Source organism: Schistocerca piceifrons, chromosome 1, assembly GCF_021461385.2.
Source record: "Schistocerca piceifrons isolate TAMUIC-IGC-003096 chromosome 1, iqSchPice1.1, whole genome shotgun sequence".
Taxonomy (NCBI): Eukaryota; Metazoa; Arthropoda; class Insecta; order Orthoptera; family Acrididae; genus Schistocerca; species Schistocerca piceifrons.
Window position 1 is genome coordinate 206,633,191 of NC_060138.1, and position 9,080 is coordinate 206,642,270.

General features: G+C 44.5%; 1 pseudogene; it reads right to left on the reverse strand.

The window, feature by feature from the left end:
- Nucleotides 1–8,641: 8,641 nt before the first annotated feature.
- Nucleotides 8,642–8,759, reverse strand: LOC124717312 (annotated as a pseudogene).
- Nucleotides 8,760–9,080: the final 321 nt, after the last annotated feature.

Consider the following 9,080-nt stretch of genomic DNA (forward strand, 5'->3'; position numbering starts at 1 on the left):
GGGTGGTAGCACCGCAGTGGCAGCGCTGTTTGCGGTGGTGCTTACCCCTCTGGAGACGAGGTTGGCTCCACACGGTACTGTGGTGGCTGCTGGATGTTCGTTTGAAAACGACACGGCTTTTTGTGTTGACGTAGAATGCTTTTCGTTATTTGTCCAGAGGTGGTGTCATTGGTGGGCCGCAGCTTCGGCAACCACGATACAGGCTACGCCTCCACTGATAAGGCCGACACTCAGTACGACGCCGAACCGCCCCCGGCCCCGGTACTCCCATCAGAGAGGCAGGCTGACGCCACGTGCGTCTGACCAGAGGCCCACTGCTGCGGCCGTGTCCGGCGCCGCCCACACCGCAGCGCCACAAAGCGCGGCCCACGGCGCCGCCTGCGGCCCACCGCCGCTCTCCAGTCCCAGCAACACCACGGGAAGCCGGCGAGACGAACCAACCTGTACTGCCAGCCAATAACGCATTTCAACTGTCGGGATTCGCGTCAACCGCTCAACGTTCAGGTCGCGTGAAAATGAAGTTTCTGCATACACTGCCTGATCAAAAATATCCGGACACCCCTATGTAATGTGGAACTGATAACTAGATGTCACGACATGCGGACGCGCCAGAATAAAAGGGGCGGGTTGCATTGTCTTGTGAGTATTCAAGCAGTAACACAAGAACAGGTCGATCAGTTACTTCGAACGTGTACTAGCCATTAGATGTCACTTGGTAACAGGTCGAGCAGGAACATTTAACCCCTTCTAAAGCTGCCCGCGTCGATTGTTAGTTGTCTACTTGTGAAGTGGAAATTCGAAGGCACAAACATAGCTAAACCAGGCAGGTGTCGTGCACTGGTTGGCACGGACCGTAGACAATTGCGGAGGGTGATTGTAAAAAAATCGCATGAAATCAGCAGAAGGAATCACTTGTCAGTTCTAGAGCGTAGTCACCTGTCCAGATGCCGCAATGGCTGTGGGTAGGGAGTTAAAGAGAACTTAGAAGAATAGTCAAGCTGCTCCTCATAAGCCACACATTTGTGTAGTCAGTGCTAACACCCAAACCTCCAAATGTTAGACACTCAGATCGGTACCAAACGTTGTATGTCGATATGATATGAACCAAAATACCGATTTATTTCGTGCTGTGGTCCAGTAAAACATTTGTAAACGGTAATTACATGTATGACCAGAGCTACGGAGCACAGTAAAAGTGTATCTGTGAGTGACTGAATTATAGCTCTCACATGGGTGAGAATGCATAGGGGCTGGTCGTCGTCCCACGTTCAAACCTCACTGAGGACAGTTTTTTAACTGTTTATGCGTGAAACTGTTATACAGGAGAAAATTTTCTTGGCGCATAAAAGGACTTCTTTTTGTAGAAATACTCGTTTGGCTGTATGCTTTCGCTTCGTTAGTTGAACGTCATTTGCTTATTATTGATCTTAATATTTTGTTTCTTATTAATTATTATTATTATTACTATTATTTCCGCACGTGTGATGCAATTGTTTCTTTATTTTTCTGTTTTGATTGTATATTCTGTGAAACTACAAATGTGCGCTATAGATTTAATGGTTTCAAAGAAGCGAAGCGAAAGCAGACTGTCAAATAGCCATTTTACATATCATAAAAAAGTCATCCCACGTAACACTTTCACACATAATACAGTTAAAAAAAAAGTCAAATTCGTCGTCGCTGGGGTTAAACACGGAATCCTTATCACAAGGATCTAACGCTCTACTAACTTCCCCACGGAAGCAGCACGTATTGCGCTGTCACAGTCATGCTTCTGATGTGCTCCGTAATTCTGGTGTTACTTTTAACTAACGTTTACGCCAGTTCTGCTGGACGACAGTACATAGTAGGAACTAAATCTGACACGTCACAATTCGCCACTGGTATTTGTGAGAACCACCTTATGTCTTCGTGTATTGTGGCGTAACGATGTGCATTGACTCCTACAGGGTGTTTCAAAAATGACCGGTATATTTGAAACGGCAATAAAAACTAAACGAGCAGCGATGGAAATACACCGTTTGTTGCAATATGCATGGGACAACAGTACATTTTCAGGCGGACAAACTTTCGAAATTACAGTAGTTACAATTTTCAACAACAGATGGCGCTGCAAGTGATGTGAAAGATATAGAAGACAACGCAGTCTGTGGGTGCGCCATTCTGTACGTCGTCTTTCTGCTGTAAGCGTGTGCTGTTCACAACGTGCAAGTGTGCTGTAGACAACATGGTTTATTCCTTAGAACAGAGGATTTTTCTGGTGTTGGAATTCCACCGCCTAGAACACAGTGTTGTTGCAACAAGACGAAGTTTTCAACGGAGGTTTAATGTAACCAAAGGACCGAAAAGCGATACAATAAAGGATCTGTTTGAAAAATTTCAACGGACTGGGAACGTGACGGATGAACGTGCTGGAAAGGTAGGGCGACCGCGTACGGCAACCACAGAGGGCAACGCGCAGCTAGTGCAGCAGGTGATCCAACAGCGGCCTCGGGTTTCCGTTCGCCGTGTTGCAGCTGCGGTCCAAATGACGCCAACGTCCACGTATCGTCTCATGCGCCAGAGTTTACACCTCTATCCATACAAAATTCAAACGCGGCAACCCCTCAGCGCCGCTACCATTGCTGCACGAGAGACATTCGCTAACGATATAGTGCACAGGATTGATGACGGTGATATGCATGTGGGCAGCATTTGGTTTACTGACGAAGCTTATTTTTACCTGGACGGCTTCGTCAATAAACAGAACTGGCGCATATGGGGAACCGAAAAGCCCCATGTTGCAGTCCCATCGTCCCTGCATCCTCAAAAAGTACTGGTCTGGGCCGCCATTTCTTCCAAAGGAATCATTGGCCCATTTTTCAGATCCGAAACGATTACTGCATCACGCTATCTGGACACTCTTCTTGAATTTGTGGCGGTACAAACTGCCTTAGACGACACTGCGAACACCTCGTGGTTTATGCAAGATGGTGCCCGGCCACATCGCACGGCCGACGTCTTTAATTTCCTGAATGAATATTTCGATGATCGTGACATACAGGAGGCGGCGTGGATTGGCCTCCCTATTCGCCAGACATGAACCCCTGTGACTTCTTTCTGTGGAGACACTTGAAAGACCAGGTGTACCGCCAGAATCCAGAAACAATTGAACAGCTGAAGCAGTACATCTCATCTGCATGTGAAGCCATTCCGCCAGACACGTTGTCAAAGGTTTCGGGTAATTTCATTCAGAGATTACGCCATATTATTGCTACGCATGTTGGATATGTGGAAAATATCGTACTATAGAGTTTCCCAGACCGCAGCGCCATCTGTTGTTGAAAATTGTAACTACTGTAATTTCGAAAGTTTGTCTGCCTGAAAATGTACTGTTGTCCCAAGCATATTGCAACAAACGGTGTATTTCTATCGCTGCTCGTTTAGTTTTTATTGCCGTTTCAAATATACCGGTCATTTTTGAAACACCCTGTAGAAAGCTGTAAGTTTCAACTCAGTGAAACGATGCTCCGCCAAAAGTGTTTCCATGCTGGAGGCCCATGTCTTCGGGTGTTCTGTGTTCGCCTACCGTTGCAGGCCTTGTCTCGCGCGTACGCTTTGCAGTTCGTGTAAATTACACTCAAACATGGGTATTACGGAAGACATTTGCCGGACGCCAATAGGTATGAAATGTTGTAGAGCGTTTCAAGATAACTATAGTTCACTATTTTATTAGTCTTAGTTTCGTATTTGAAATAATTTCGGAAATATATATAGTCACTTAAAACTAAAATTAAAAAATTCCCTCTGCGTTCAACATTCAGGTGACAACTGAATCTCGCAGCCACAAATAAAGTGATGCGCATCTTGCATAGATATTGGCAATACAGACATTATGTATACGAAGGAAATTATTACATGTTGTTAAATTAAATTTCTGGTGTATAAATGATAGATTACAGATGTAAAATCAACCTTATTATCCATTCATCTTGGTTATGAAGGTTACTTCTCAGTTTTTCAGATGAAACCACTGACAATGCAGAAATTTCACCGAAATGTATATCGACAACAGAAAAGAAAATTGTTTTTGGATAATAAATAACGCTGTTTTGAAACGTTATTACCTTTCCCTGTGACAATTTCGTTTATAAAAAATGAGGGTGTAATGAACAATCATACACTTTAATACAGAGTGACAATTATTGTTATTGTTGTTGTGGTCTTCAGTCCTGAGACTGGTTTGATGCAGCTCTCGATGCTACTCTATCTTGTGCAAGCTTCTTCATCTCCCAGTACCTACTGCAACCTACATCTTTTTGAATCTGCTTGGTGTATTCATCTCTTGGTCTCCCTCTCCGAGTTTTACCCTCCACGCTGCCCTCCAATACTAAATTGGTGATCCCTTGATGCCTCAGAATATGCCCTACCAACCGATCCCTTCTTCTAGTCAAGTTTTGCCACAAACTCCTCCCAAATTCTATTCAATACCTCCTCATTAGTTATGTGATCTACCCATCTGATCTTCAGCATTCTTCTGTAGCACCACATTTCGAAAGCTTCTATTCTCTTCTTGTCCAAATTATTTATCGCCCATGTTTCACTTCCATGCATGGTTACACTCCATACAAATACTTTCAGAAACGACTTCCTGACACTTAAATCTATACTCGATGTTAACAAATTTCTCTTCCTCAGAAACGCTTTCCTTGCCATTACCAGTCTACAATTTATATCCTCTTACACAACCCTCTGTCATGATTCTTGAACCAAGTGTTAGCTACGATTAAGTTACGCTCTGTGCAAAATTCTACCAGGCGGCTTTCTCTTTCATTTCTTACGCCCACTCCATAATTATCTACTACGTTTCCTTCTCTTGCTTTTCCTATTACCGAATTCCAGTCACCCATTACTATTAAATTTTCGTTTCCCTTCACTATCTGAATAATTTCTTTTATCTCATCATACATTTCATCAATTTCTTCGTCATCTGGAGAGCTAGTTGACATATAAAGTTGTACTACTGTAGTAGGCGTGGGATTCGTATCTATCTTGGCCACAACAATTCTTTCACTATGCTGTTTGTAGTAGTTTACCCGCGCTCCTATTTTTTTATTCATTAATAAACCTACTCCTGCATTACCCCTATTTGATTTTGTATTTATAACCCTGTATTGAGCTCTCCAGAATTCTTGTTCCTCCTGCCACCGAACTTTACTAATTCCCACTATATCTAACTTTAACCCATCCATTTCCCTTTTTAAATTTTCTAACCTATCTACCCGATTAAGGGATCTGACATTCCACGCTCCGATCCGTAGAACGCCAGTTTTCTTTCTCCTGATAACGACGTCCTCTTGAGTAGTTCCCGCCCGGAGATCCGAGTGGGGGACTATTTTATCTCCGGAATATTTTACCCAAGAGGACGCCATCATCATTTAACCATACAGTGCATGCCCTCGGGACAAATTACGGCTGTAGTTTTCCCTTGCTTTCAGTCGTTCGCAGTACCAGCACAGCAAGGCCGTTTTGGTTACTGTTACAAGGGCAGGTCAGTCAATCATCCAGACTGTTGCCCCTGCAACTACTGTAAAGGCTGCTGCCCCTCTTCAGGAACCACACGTTTGTCTAGCCTCTCAACAGATACCCCTCCGTTGTGGTTGCACCTACGGTACGGCTATCTGTATCGCTGAGGCACGCAAGCCTCCCCACCAAAGGCAAGGTCCATGGTTCATGGGGGGAGGATTATTGAACTATACGGAAAAAAGTAAATTAGTTGCGAACTCCGGCGTGCACACACTGTATTCAACATGTCAACGTCACTACAGATATTCGGATTTATGCTATGGCATGTTCAGTACACCTGCCATCATTGACGATGACGTTGCGCGGACGAATAGCGATATTCTGCATGACCCGCTGAAAAGTCGGAACATCGATGCTGTCGATGACCTCCTGAATGGCTGTTTTCAGCTCAGCAATGGTTTTGGGGTTATTGCTGTGCACCTTGTTTTTAATAAAGTCCCACAAAACGAGTCTCATGTGTTCAGATCCGGAGAATATGGCGGCCATTCGAGGGCCATGCCAGTAAGTGGCCTCTGGGTATGCGAGAACCAGAATGCGGTCTTCAAAGTGATCCCGCAGGACATCAAACATACGGTTGCTTCGATGGGTCCGAGCTACGTCTTGCTTGAACCACATCTTGTCTAAATCATGGACAATTTGGATAATGGGTGTGAAATCATCTTCCAAAACCTTCACGTACCTTTCAGTAGTCACCGTGCCATTAAGGAATATCGCACCGATTATTCCGTGACTGGATACTGCAGACCACACAGTCACCCGTTGAGGGTGAAGAGACTTCTCGATCGCTAAATACGGATTTCCAGTCCCCCAAATGCGCCTGTTTTGCTTATGGACGAACCCACCCAAATGAAAGTGGACTTCGTCGCTAAACCAAACCATGCATGCGCATACTAATTCGCGTCATGCCCCGCGGACAAACCGAACGAGGTGGCGCAGTGGTTAGACACTGGACTCGCATTCAGGAGGACGACGGTTCAATCCCGCGTCCGGCCATCCTGACTTAGGTTTTCCGTGATTCCGTGATTTTCCTAAAATCGCTCCAGACAAATGCTGGAATGGTTCCTTTCAAAAGGCACGGCCGACTTCCTTCCCCGTCCTTCCCTAATTCGATGAGACCGATGACCTCGCTGTGTGGTCTCCTTCCCCAAAACAACCCCAACCCGCGGCCAACCATGAAATTTGAACGTCCTATAGCAAACCGTTTTGAGATTATAACGATTTTATTTCACATAGTTCAATTACTGTCACTCTGTATGCTTATGTAAGAATATGAGTTAAGACCATGTTACTAAAATACTTATGTAACCAAGGGTGTTTGATATTGCCATTTTGGACTCTTACACTCACTGAGTGAAAGAGGGAGTGAATTCGGTATGTAAGTGAGGTAAGAATCATTGAAAGTGTGAATAACTAAGTGTGAGTGAGTGTGGGAACTTGTTTGTGCTGCCCTGATGTGGACTACAAACGTGAGGGAAAATGGTAATTGTAAGTTTTTGATACTGTAGAAATATGAGTCACTTCAGTCCTTAAGGCAAAGAAAAATGGGGTTAATTGTTTTCATTTGCTTTTCAGGAGTGTTATTTTGTGATTTCTTATTTATTGACTTCAGAACGGGCATCGGTCCAAAAAGGGAGGGTACCGGGATATCTGAATGGAAATACGAAGCTGATTAAAAAATTGACTGAGTGATTCTTTTAGGATATGAACTTCCGATAAAAGTCTACGATAATTCGTAGATGACATCTACGAAAATGTCCGAAGCCCAAAATTCATGATCTGCATAGTACTCGAGCAAGCATTCAACACTTTTTGAACACTGTGTGTGTTTACGGACTAACTGGTCTGAATTAAAACCTTAAACTGGCTACGAGGGGAGGGGAGGGGAGAGAGAGAGAGAGAGAGAGAGAGAGAGAGAGAGAGAGAGAACTGTGGAAAGGGTTAGTAAAGACTGTACTTAATTTTGTTCTTTCATTTCTGGAACTCTATGCTAGGACGGAGTTGGTAGTGAATATGTGTACATGAGATGAAAATACGAAACAGGTGCTTTAATGCAAGGAGTTTTCTTTATTTAATAATTACAGCCAGATCTGGTAAAATTAATTCGCTTTAGCATTGTGCTATAGTTAATTATATTATGCTCTCTGTTGACAAATGCAGTGCAGCTAATTTTGTACAGCTTTTCTGACCGTTGTACGTTGCTTCAGGATAGGCCGTGTTTCCAAAAAACTCACTTAAGTGAGAACTTACGATGTTTATAGGGGGGCATGGTATTAACAACAGCGGTTAAAGGCGCTGCAGTCTGGAACCGCAAGACCGCTACGGTCGCAGGTTCGAATCCTGCCTCGGCCATGGATGTTTGTGATGTCTGTAGGTTAGTTAGGTTTAACTAGTTCTAAGTTCTAGGGGACTAATGACCTCAGAAGTTGAGTCCCATAGTGCTCAGAGCCATTTGAACCATTTATTAACAACACGTCGCCATTATAATAAATGATGCCGATTTTAATTACAGATCCAGTGTGGAACGTGAGATCGTTATAGCACGAGCGACAGGTGATAGCGCACTCGAAAACGACAGTTTGCAGTACGATGTACGACAGGATGACGTTCTTGACAAATTTTGCCGCTGCGGACACTATCCGGACGATTCAACCCTCTTCTAAGGACATATCGCCGCTTCAACGAAACTGAACGTGATCTCGCCCCTTAAGGGTGTAGTGTGACTGCAAGTTTTGCTTTAGCATACAAGATGGAACTACTAGGGACGGTTTAAAAGCACGGGAATAAATTTGTAGAACGTGACCGAAGCAGAAAACGGTGTTTATGCTTTTTCAGTCTTCATTTTCGCTCCTTCCCCTGACGTAAAACTAAACTCCTCCCGAATAGGCCATGAAGACCCAACGGGACCGACCGGCCGCCGTGTCATCCTCAACCCTTAGGCGTCCTGGATGCGGATATGGAGGGGCATGTGGTCAGCACATCGCTCTCCCAGCCATAGGTCAGTTTCCGAGACCGTAGCTGCTACTTGTCAATCAAGTAGCTCCTCAGTTTGCCTCACAAGAGCTGAGTGCACCCCGCTTGCCAACAGCGCTCGGCAGACCGGATAGTCACCCATCCAAGTGCTAGCCCAGCCCGACAGCGCTGAACTTCGGTGATCTGACGGGAACCGGTGTTACCACTGCGGCAAGGCTATTGGCCCCTTGGCGTAAGCATGGGCGCAATTTACATCAGTCTCTACCAAATACAAAAGAAGACAACAGTTCAAAGTCAAAAACTGAGAAAAATCACCCAAAAACACCACACATTCATTTACCACAGAAACAATGGTAATTTTCTGATACAGTTAAGTGTTAAATCCAAAATTTTTATCAAACAACAGGCTCTGGCGTCTGATATAAGGTCTCCGTCTACACTCGCCCAGAACACTGGAAAATGACTATACCGAATTCCATATCATCACCCGGGAAAATATTGTTCAAACGCCTGTAGCCTTCCGTACGATCACAATACCACAGGGG